The sequence below is a fragment of the Pristiophorus japonicus genome, chromosome 1 (genome assembly GCF_044704955.1).
Source record: "Pristiophorus japonicus isolate sPriJap1 chromosome 1, sPriJap1.hap1, whole genome shotgun sequence".
NCBI lineage: Eukaryota > Metazoa > Chordata > Chondrichthyes > Pristiophoridae > Pristiophorus > Pristiophorus japonicus.
In genome coordinates, this window is record NC_091977.1 from 338,400,370 (window position 1) to 338,409,321 (window position 8,952).

An 8,952-nucleotide genomic window follows, 5' to 3' on the forward strand; every position below is an offset into this window, starting at 1 on the left:
TTCCGGGGGCAACGAAGCAACCGATGAACCCCAGCTCCGGAGTTCCGGGAGTGAAGAAGCAATCGATGCACCCCCGCTCCGGATGTCCGGGAGCGACGAAGCCACCAATGCACCCCCGCTTCGGATCTCTAGGAGCGACGAAGCGACAGATGCACCCCAGCTCCAGAACATTGTGAGCATCGACACCACAGGGGATGCACACAAGGAACAACCAACACCAGACGAGGGCAGCCCAGTTGACATGGAGGACCCCCCCGTCCACACTGCTGGCGTCCCCTGGTCGAACCATCCCCAAGGCAGAGGACAACCCATATCTCAACCAAGGTGCAGTCGAAAAGTTTAAAGTTAACCTATGTATACGGGAACAGGCCACAGGGCCAAAGGTACTTTCAGGTCTCCCACCACAACGCCCTCTGTGGCGCACCATTGTACTTATACATTTAATGTACCTGGACAATACATAACATCTCACTCCCCCCCCCCAGTTCCAAAAGCCGTTGCCGGTGACCTCGGCCTTGTTCATCCTGGTTGATTTGTGTGTGTGAGTCCATGACCATCCACTTCCCTCTTCTCCCTCATGTGGAGATTATGCTTGCGATCCGGTGCCAGCATGTGGTGTTTGCAGTCCTTACATTGGTGATGAAGTACACGAGCATAACCTCCAACAGAAAGCAGGTATACATAGACGGTACATTTGTATGGTACATATAATATGTGATACAGATGTTATGTTAAAAGGTTGCAGGTACACTGAACAGTTATTTAATCCCAGCTCCTCTGGATGAGGTACGGTGCTGGTACACTGCCCCTTTTTTGCCCGAGGTAATGGGCTGGGCTGAGACAGGGTATCACAACTGGTGCGTTTCCTCTGTTCTCAGAAAGCAGTCACTTTGGTGGCTCATCTGCAGCGGCTGAACCATTGCATGAATCACCTAAATCGAAAATCGCATTAGCCCATTAGTCATTAGTCATGGATCCATATCCCTTTTACTTGTACCTTGTGGTATTAACTCTTTTCATAATTCATATCCATAATTTTAAACACAGTAACCATTCAGCATTAAAATATTAACTCATCATAAGTCATAATTCGACATTCACATAGCTCATTTAGACTCGCTCTTGCCTTACAAAAGTTTCATTGTGGGGACCGCCAATGGTGTAAGGCCCTTTTAAGACTCCCGGGTGCATTTCCCTTTTAAGACGCCATCTTGTGGTTCCCACGAGGCTTCCCTTGGGTGCCGCCATTTTAGTTGCTCTGCTGGCCTTTGTCTGCAGAGCTCTGTTGCCACGAGACGCACCACCATCTTGAGCTCGCTGGCGAAGAAAGGACAGAGGGAACAAAGAAGAAAGAAAGGGGAAAAACGGCCCAGAGCAACCCATCTTGACTCTGGCAGAAGTGGCTCCCTGGACTCGATCAGTCACAGTCCCTGTGAGAGCGGCCTCCGTACTTTCTGCCGCAACCGCCGCTCTGGCTCGCGTTCTCCCAAGTCACGCCAGCCACCGCCGCATCCTCCGCTCCCACCGCTGTCTCCGCACTTGCTGCCCCTCCTGCGGCTGCCGTAGCCGCCTCTCCTGCGGTCGCCATGGCTGCCAGCATCGCAGCCGCTACCGCCGCCCGACTTTTCCTCTGCGTGGGATCCCCGAATCCGTCGGGCATCGATGGACCTCCCGCTCATCGCCCGCAGCGCCCCGCCGGCCCACCTCCCAGCAATCGTCCCACACCTGCAAAACTGCTCTTCCAGGGTCTGCTCGTCTGTGAAGGCTGAGGCTGCAGGATTGCTTGAGGTCAGGAGTTCTGGGCTGCTGTCGCCTGTGTGCGGATTTAGGCTGCAGCTCCAGCTCGGTCGGCGCTGCTCTTTGGGAACCTGGGGAGCAGCAGTCTGTGAAGGAGTGATGAAGTCTTCCCAGCTCCCACAGACTTTCCCCATCCACCTCCTGCCGAGAAGCGTCGGCCCATCGCCTGCAATGACCCACAAAGGTAAACCGTGTGTCTCGCCCTCGTGAGATACCTGCATATCCGTCCTGCCAAGAACAGGTATTAGTTCCTTGGTGTAGGTACGCGGCTTTGCCGTGACCGGGACCAGCTTGGGTTGTGCAGCTGGGTTGACCCACAGTTTATCAAAAGTTCTCCGACTCATCAACGATGGACGTGATCCCGTGGTCCATTTCCATACTCACCGGGACTCCGTTAATTTTTACTTCCATTATCACTGGGGGCGAACCGTCGGTGCACGTATACAGTCCCAACCCCTCATCTTCTTCTGCCTGCTCCTCGCTGAACAGTGGATCATCCCCCATCTCCTCAGCCACGCGGTGAGTCAGATTTCTTTTACACATATGCTGAAGGTGGCCTTTAACGTGGCAGGTATTGCACATATACTCCGCAAACCTGCACCGGTGAGCCCCATGGCTTCCTCCACAGCGCCAGCATGGTGCTGCTTGATTGGCCCCCCTCAGTGGACTCTGAATTACAGGACCCCGAGGTCCGTGCTCTCTGCCCTGGGCAGAGCCACATTCTGCAGTTTTGTCTGTGGTGGGCGCTATCCTGTGGACAGTGCCTGCTGGGTTCGAGACTGTGTGGATTATTTGCTTGGTGCTGCAAGTCGAGGTCATATATGCCCGGCTGATGGTGATGGCTTTTGTCAGGGTGACTGTGGGTTCCGCGGCCAGCAGCTTGTGAAGGAGGCCCTCATGGCCAATCCCCATAATAAAAACGTCCCGCAACGCCTCGTCAAGGTGTGCGCCAAAATCACACGGCGCCGCGAGTCTCCTGAGGTCCGCAGCATATTTGGAGAAATCCTGGCCGTCAGGTCTGCAGTGATGGTAGAATTTGTGTCTGGCCGTGAGGATACTCTCATTTGGTTTCAACTGGTCACGAATTAGTGTGATCAGCTCCTCATATGACTTGTCCCTGGCACTCGCGGGTGCCAGCAAATCCCTGACGAGACAGTAAACCTCATCGCCACAACTGGAGAGCAATATCGTCTTACGCTTCTCTCTCATTGCATTCGTGTCCGCCGTCAAGTCGTTTGCTGTGAAGTAGTACTCAAGCCTTTCCGTAAAGGCCTCCCAATCATTGCCCACCGTAAAATCCTTTAACGAACCCAGACCATGGTTGTGTGAAGTTCGTCCGTGTCCTTGTCGCCAATGTGATGTATGTAGCACTCAAATCATTGACTCCACACGGTCTGGTGCTGTAGTAACTGCTGTGACCTTAATCCTTTATTGTGTAATTCCAGAGTGCCTCTCAGGTGTGGTGGGCAGCCTTTTGTACTCTGTCTTGCAGGTCTCCCACCACAGCGCCCTCTGTGGCACACCATTGTACTTATACATTTAATGTACCTGGACAATACATAACATTTCCACCTTGGGGTACCTCGCCAAGGTCAAGGCAGACCTGCTATTCTTGCAGGAGTGCGACCTGCCGCACTTCAGCAGTTACCTGCACTGGTCGCAATGGTGGTCCCACGGACCATCCGTCTGGTCAGGAGGCAATGATTGCCGTTCCCCCGGCCTGGGCATTCTGCTGCGGGGAGGCCACTTCACCATCACCGAAGTTAAGGAGGTGGTGGGTGGCCGCCTCCTCGTAGCAGATGTATTGTATAAAAATGTTCCTCTAAGGCTAATTAACGTGTATGCCTCGCCTCTCAGAAACGAGTGACTGGCCCTCCTCCAGCAGCTCCCACTGCTGCTGGCGACATCCAGACCGGTCGTTCTGGGTGGTGATTTGAACTGCATCGTAGATGCGGCTGGACGATCCAGCAGAGCCGACAGCAAACTGGACGCCAAGCTGTGTGACGTTTTCAGCAACCCTGCAGATGGAGCACCGCGCAGATACACCTGGTCGAGACCAGACGGGTCCATCCGTTCCAGAATAGACTTCCTATTTGTGTCCCACATGCTCGAGGTCAGATCCACCAACGTCACGCCGATGTTCTTCTCTGACCACTGCCTCCTACTGGCTGACTGCCTCCCACAGTAAGATCAGAAAGTTGGCAGGGGGATATGGAAGCTCAACGTGAAACTGTTGACCCCGGAAAACATAGAGGAACTCAAGAGGGATTACAAAAGTTGGAGAACCGTAAAACCCATCTGTGATTCCCCGATGCACTGGTGGGAAATAATCAAGACAAACATCAAGAGGTTCTTCATCCTCAAAGGTGTTCAGGAGGCGAGAGGGAATTGTCCCAACTCCAGAAGAGTATGCAAAACCTGCTCCTGTTGCAGTCGATAGGGGTCAATGTCGCGGAGGAACTCGAAGAGGTGAAGGGCCAGCAAGCCTCGCTCTCTGCCTCAGAGTCCTCCAAAATCATTTTCCGCTCCAGAGTCCGCTCCGTCAAGCAGGATGAGACGTGTTCGCGTTTCTTCTTCCAAAAGGTACACAGGGGGAGCTCTGTGATCAGCAGCCTAAAGGAAGAAGATGGTTCTGTGACATCTTCGCAGCCCGACATGCTGAGGATCAGCAAATCCTTCTATGCCGGGCTGTACGATGTCAAGCCCACAGACCGTGTGGCCTCCCTGTCTTTCCTGTCATCTATCTCAGAGGTCTTAGATGACAGCGAGCAGGAGAGTCTGGACCACCCGCTAATTCTGGACGAGATGACAAAGGCCGTCCGGTCCCTCGCGACGAGTAAAACTCCCGGAAGCGACGGCTTACCGGTCGAGTTGTATTCAGCTCTGTGGGACTGGATAGGCCCAGACCTCCTGGAAGTGTACGGGGGTATGCTTCTGGCCGGCAGCATGTCAGAATCAATAAGGAAAGCCATCATCACCCTCATCTACAAGCAGAAGGGGGAGAGGAAGGAAATCAAAAACTGGTGGCCCATTTCGCTGCTCAATGTGGACTATAAGATCCTGTCAAAGGTCATCGCAAACAGGGTCAAGTCTGCTCTGGAGCTGGTGATCCACCCAGACCAGACCTGCGCTGTCCCCGGCAGGAAGATCTCTGTTAGCCTCGCGCTACTCAGGGATATGATTGCCTACAACTATTTTAAAGTTGCGATCAGTAATCAAGTGCCCCCTGATTAAAGGGAGAGGGACACTCCAAAAACTTTGTAAGTGCCCCCTTGTTTTTTTTGAGGGCACTAAAACACAAATTATACAAGTGCCCCCTGGCTAAAACCGTCACAATAAACAAATTAAACTTTGGTTGCCGGGGTTGATGATGCACTCCAGTCCCTCCGGCGCCCACCTCCCACGGAAGGCCGCGAGCGTACCGGTGGACACCGCGTGCTCCATCTCCAAGGACACCCTGGCTCGGATGTAACCGCGAAAGAGAGGCAGGCAGTCGGGCTGAATGACTCCCTCGACCGCCCGCTGCCTGGACCGGATGATGGCACCCTTGGCCATGCCCAGGAGCAGTCCTACGAGGAGGCCTTCCGACCTGCCTGCTCCCCTCCACACAGGGTGCTCAAAGATCAGGAGCATGGGACTGAAGTGCAGCCAAAAATCGAGGAACAGCCCCTTCAAATAATGTCAACAGCTCTGCAACTATTTTTAACGTTGAAACAGTAACACAAGTGCCCCCTCACCATCTCTACAATTCTTTTAGTTGAAGACAAAATAAACATTGAATCAAGTGCCCCCTGATTAAAAAGGGGGGGAGACACTCCAAACAGTTTACAAGTGCCCTTTTTTGCGTTTTTTTTGTGTTTTTTGGGGGGCACTAAAACCACAAATTATACATGTGCCCCCTGGCTAAAAGGGAGGGGACACTAAAACACGGCACAATAAAACAAATTAGACTTCAAAACATATAAAATCAAATTAAAATTTGGTTGCCGGGGTTGATGATGCACTCCAGTCCCTCCGGCGCCCACCTCTCGCGGAAGGCCGCGAGCGTACCGGTGGACACCGCGTGCTCCATCTCTAGGGACACCCTGGCCTGGATGTAAGCGCAGAAGAGAGGCAGGCAGTCGGGTTGAATGACCCCCTCGACCGACCGCTTCCTGGATCGGCTGATGGCACCCTTGGCCGTGCCCAGTAGCAGTCCTACGAGGAGGCCCTCGGACCTATCCGCTCCCCTCCGCACAGGGTGCCCAAAGATCAGGAGTGTGGGACTGAAGTGCAGCCAAAATCGCGGAGCAGCTCCTTCAAATAATGTCAACAACTCTACAACTATTTTTAAAATTGAAACAGTAACACAAGTGCCCCCTCACCATCTTTACAACTCTTTTGGTTGTAATCAAATTAACCAATTAAATCAAGTGCCCTCTGATTAAAGGGGGGGACACTCCAAACATTTTTCAAGTGCCCTTTATTTGGTTTTTTGGGGAGTTTTTTTGGGGTTTTTTGGGGGGTTTTTTTTGCAACAGCTCTACAACTCTTTTGTTGAGAACAAAAATAAACATTAACTCAAGTGCCCCCTGATTAAAGGAAGGGGACACTGCAAATACTTTTCAAGTGTCCTTTTTTGTTTTATTTTTGTGGGGTTTTTTTTAGGGAACAGAGAGGCAAATTATACAAGTGCCCCCTGACTGGGGGGACACTAAACAGCATTGCAATTTGAACCACCGAAAATACAATGTTCCCTGACCGGGAATCAAACCCTGGCCATGGCGGTGAGAGCGCCAAATCCTAACCACTAGACCACCAAGGAAGCTGCCAAAAAAAAACAGGATTGAACCAGGAACCTTTAGATGTTCAGTCTAACGTTCTCCCAACGGAACTATTTCATTCCGACCAGATTTGAACATGGATCGTTGAATTCAAAGTCCAAAGTGCTCACCATTACATCATTGAACCAACACGATTGCCTACATGCAAAACAAAAGGGTGGACACCTGTTTAATCAGCTTGGACCAGGAGAAGGTCTTTGACAGGATATCGCACATGTACCTGATGGACCTGCTCTCCAAGATGGGGTTTGGGGAGGCTATCCGCAATTGGATCCAACTGCTCTACACAGACATCAGTAGCACAGTTCTAATCAACGGGTGGGAAACTGAAAGCTTTCCGATCAGGTCTGGAGTCAGGCAAGGCTGTCCTCTCTCCTCTGTCTTGTTTGTGTGCTGTATCGAGTCCTTTGCCGAGTCCATCAGGAAGGATGCGAGCATTAGGGGGGTGACAATCCCAGGCAGCAGAGGCGCACAGGTCAAGCCCTCCCTGTACATGGACGATGTCGCCGTCTTTTGCTCAGATCCGCAGTCGGTCCGCGGATTGCTCACAATCTGCGACCAGTTTGAACTGGCCTCGGGAGCGAAGGTAAATCGCAGCAAAAGCGAGGCCATGTTCATTGCAAGCTGGTCCGACCGATCCTTTATTCCCTTCACCGTGAAGTCAGATTCCCTGAAGGTTTTGGGAATATGGTTCGGAGCGGACGGGGCGTGCGTCAAAAACTGGAAGGAGCGTATCGCTAAAGTGAAACATAAACTGGGATGGTGGAAGCTGCGCTCACTCTCCATTGCAGGAAAGAACCTGGTCATCAGGAGTGAGGCGCTCTCGGTGTTGTACGTGGCGCAGGTCTGTCCCATGCCCCACTCCAGTGCCATGGTAGTCACCTGGGCCGTCTTCCATTTCGTCTGGAGATCAAAAATGGACCGTGTCCGCAGAGATACGATGTACAAATCTCTGGACAAGAGGGGAAAGGATGTCCCGAGCGTGGCCCTCATCCTGATGGCCACCTTTGTGTGCGGCTGCATCAAGCTGTGCATAGACCCTTCGTACGCAAACGCCAAGTGTCAGTATGTGCAGAGATTCTATCTGTCCCCAGTGTTGCGAACGATGGGTCTGGCCAGGCTGCCGCGGAATGCTCCGAGTAGTTGGATCATGCCTCAGCACCTGTCCTTCGTGGAAAAGTTTTTCAAGAAAAACACTTTTGACCACAAGGCCATAAAGTGGTCAGCACGCAAGGTCCTGGATGCTCTAGAAAAGGCAACGATGATGGATCCTGTCGGACGGTTCCCCGAGCAGACTGTCGAACTCATTTGGCAGAATGTCTCATCGCCAGAGCTTTCACACAAGCACCAAGACGTAGCTTGGTTGGCGGTGAGGAGGGCCCTACCCATCAGATCCTTCATGCACAGCTGGGATTTCAGAGACACAGCACTCTGACCCCGAGTTGGCTGTGGTGCAGACGAGACTGTCATCCATCTCCTTTGGGACTGCCCCTTTGCACGGCAGGTCTGGAAGGAGATGCAGTGGTTGCTGTCGAGGTTCATCCCAAGCAGCTCCGTAATACAGGACTCTGTGCTCTACGGGCTGTTCCCAGGGACACACACCGAGACAGACATCATCTGCTGCTGGAGGGCCATCAACTCAGTGAAAGACGCACTTTGGTCTTGCCGAAACTTGCTGGTCTTCCAGAGCAAGGAGATGTTCACGTCTGCGTGTTGCAGACTGGCGCAATCCAAGATCCAGGAGTAAGTGCTGAGGGACGCACTAAAAATTGGTGCAGTCACCACAAAGGCACGGTGGGGAAGAGCCACAGTTTAAAGCCCTTCCGCAACGGTAAACCCAGGGGCTGGAATCAGTATAAAACTCCCCTCGGGCTGTACTTGTAAACTTTTTGTATACATAGAGCACCATGACCTGCAAACACCTATGTAGTGCCATGTATAATGCAAGTTCTGCAACTGTTTAGTAATGTATGTTGTAAAGAAATGTAACTGTGCCCTCACCCGTTCCGTGTACTGTATAGTGCCACATGTAACATAATTTGATGACTGTATTACAATGTATCCTGGATTGTACTAAATTGTACCCTGAAATGTAAAGCAAGCAAATGAATTGAACAGAACTGCCTTCAGCATCCAAATGTATTGTATGGAATTGCTGACCGCATCCAAATATACTGAACTGCTTTCCAATGTATTGTGCAAATTTTTATATGAATAAAGTATATATTTTGAAATAAAAAAAATTAAAAAAAGAATTAACTAGAATCACCACTCCTGCCTAATATCACCAGCTGAACATGCTATATGTGCACGCCAGCTGAGAACTGGATTA

The 8,952-nt window shown here is 51.7% G+C and overlaps 1 non-coding gene across 1 annotated transcript; it reads right to left on the bottom strand.

The window, feature by feature from the left end:
• Window positions 1-6,529: 6,529 nt before the first annotated feature.
• On the bottom strand, window positions 6,530-6,601 carry trnae-cuc (transfer RNA glutamic acid (anticodon CUC)). Its single transcript has one exon. It is a non-coding gene; the product is annotated as a tRNA-Glu (tRNA).
• Window positions 6,602-8,952: the final 2,351 nt, after the last annotated feature.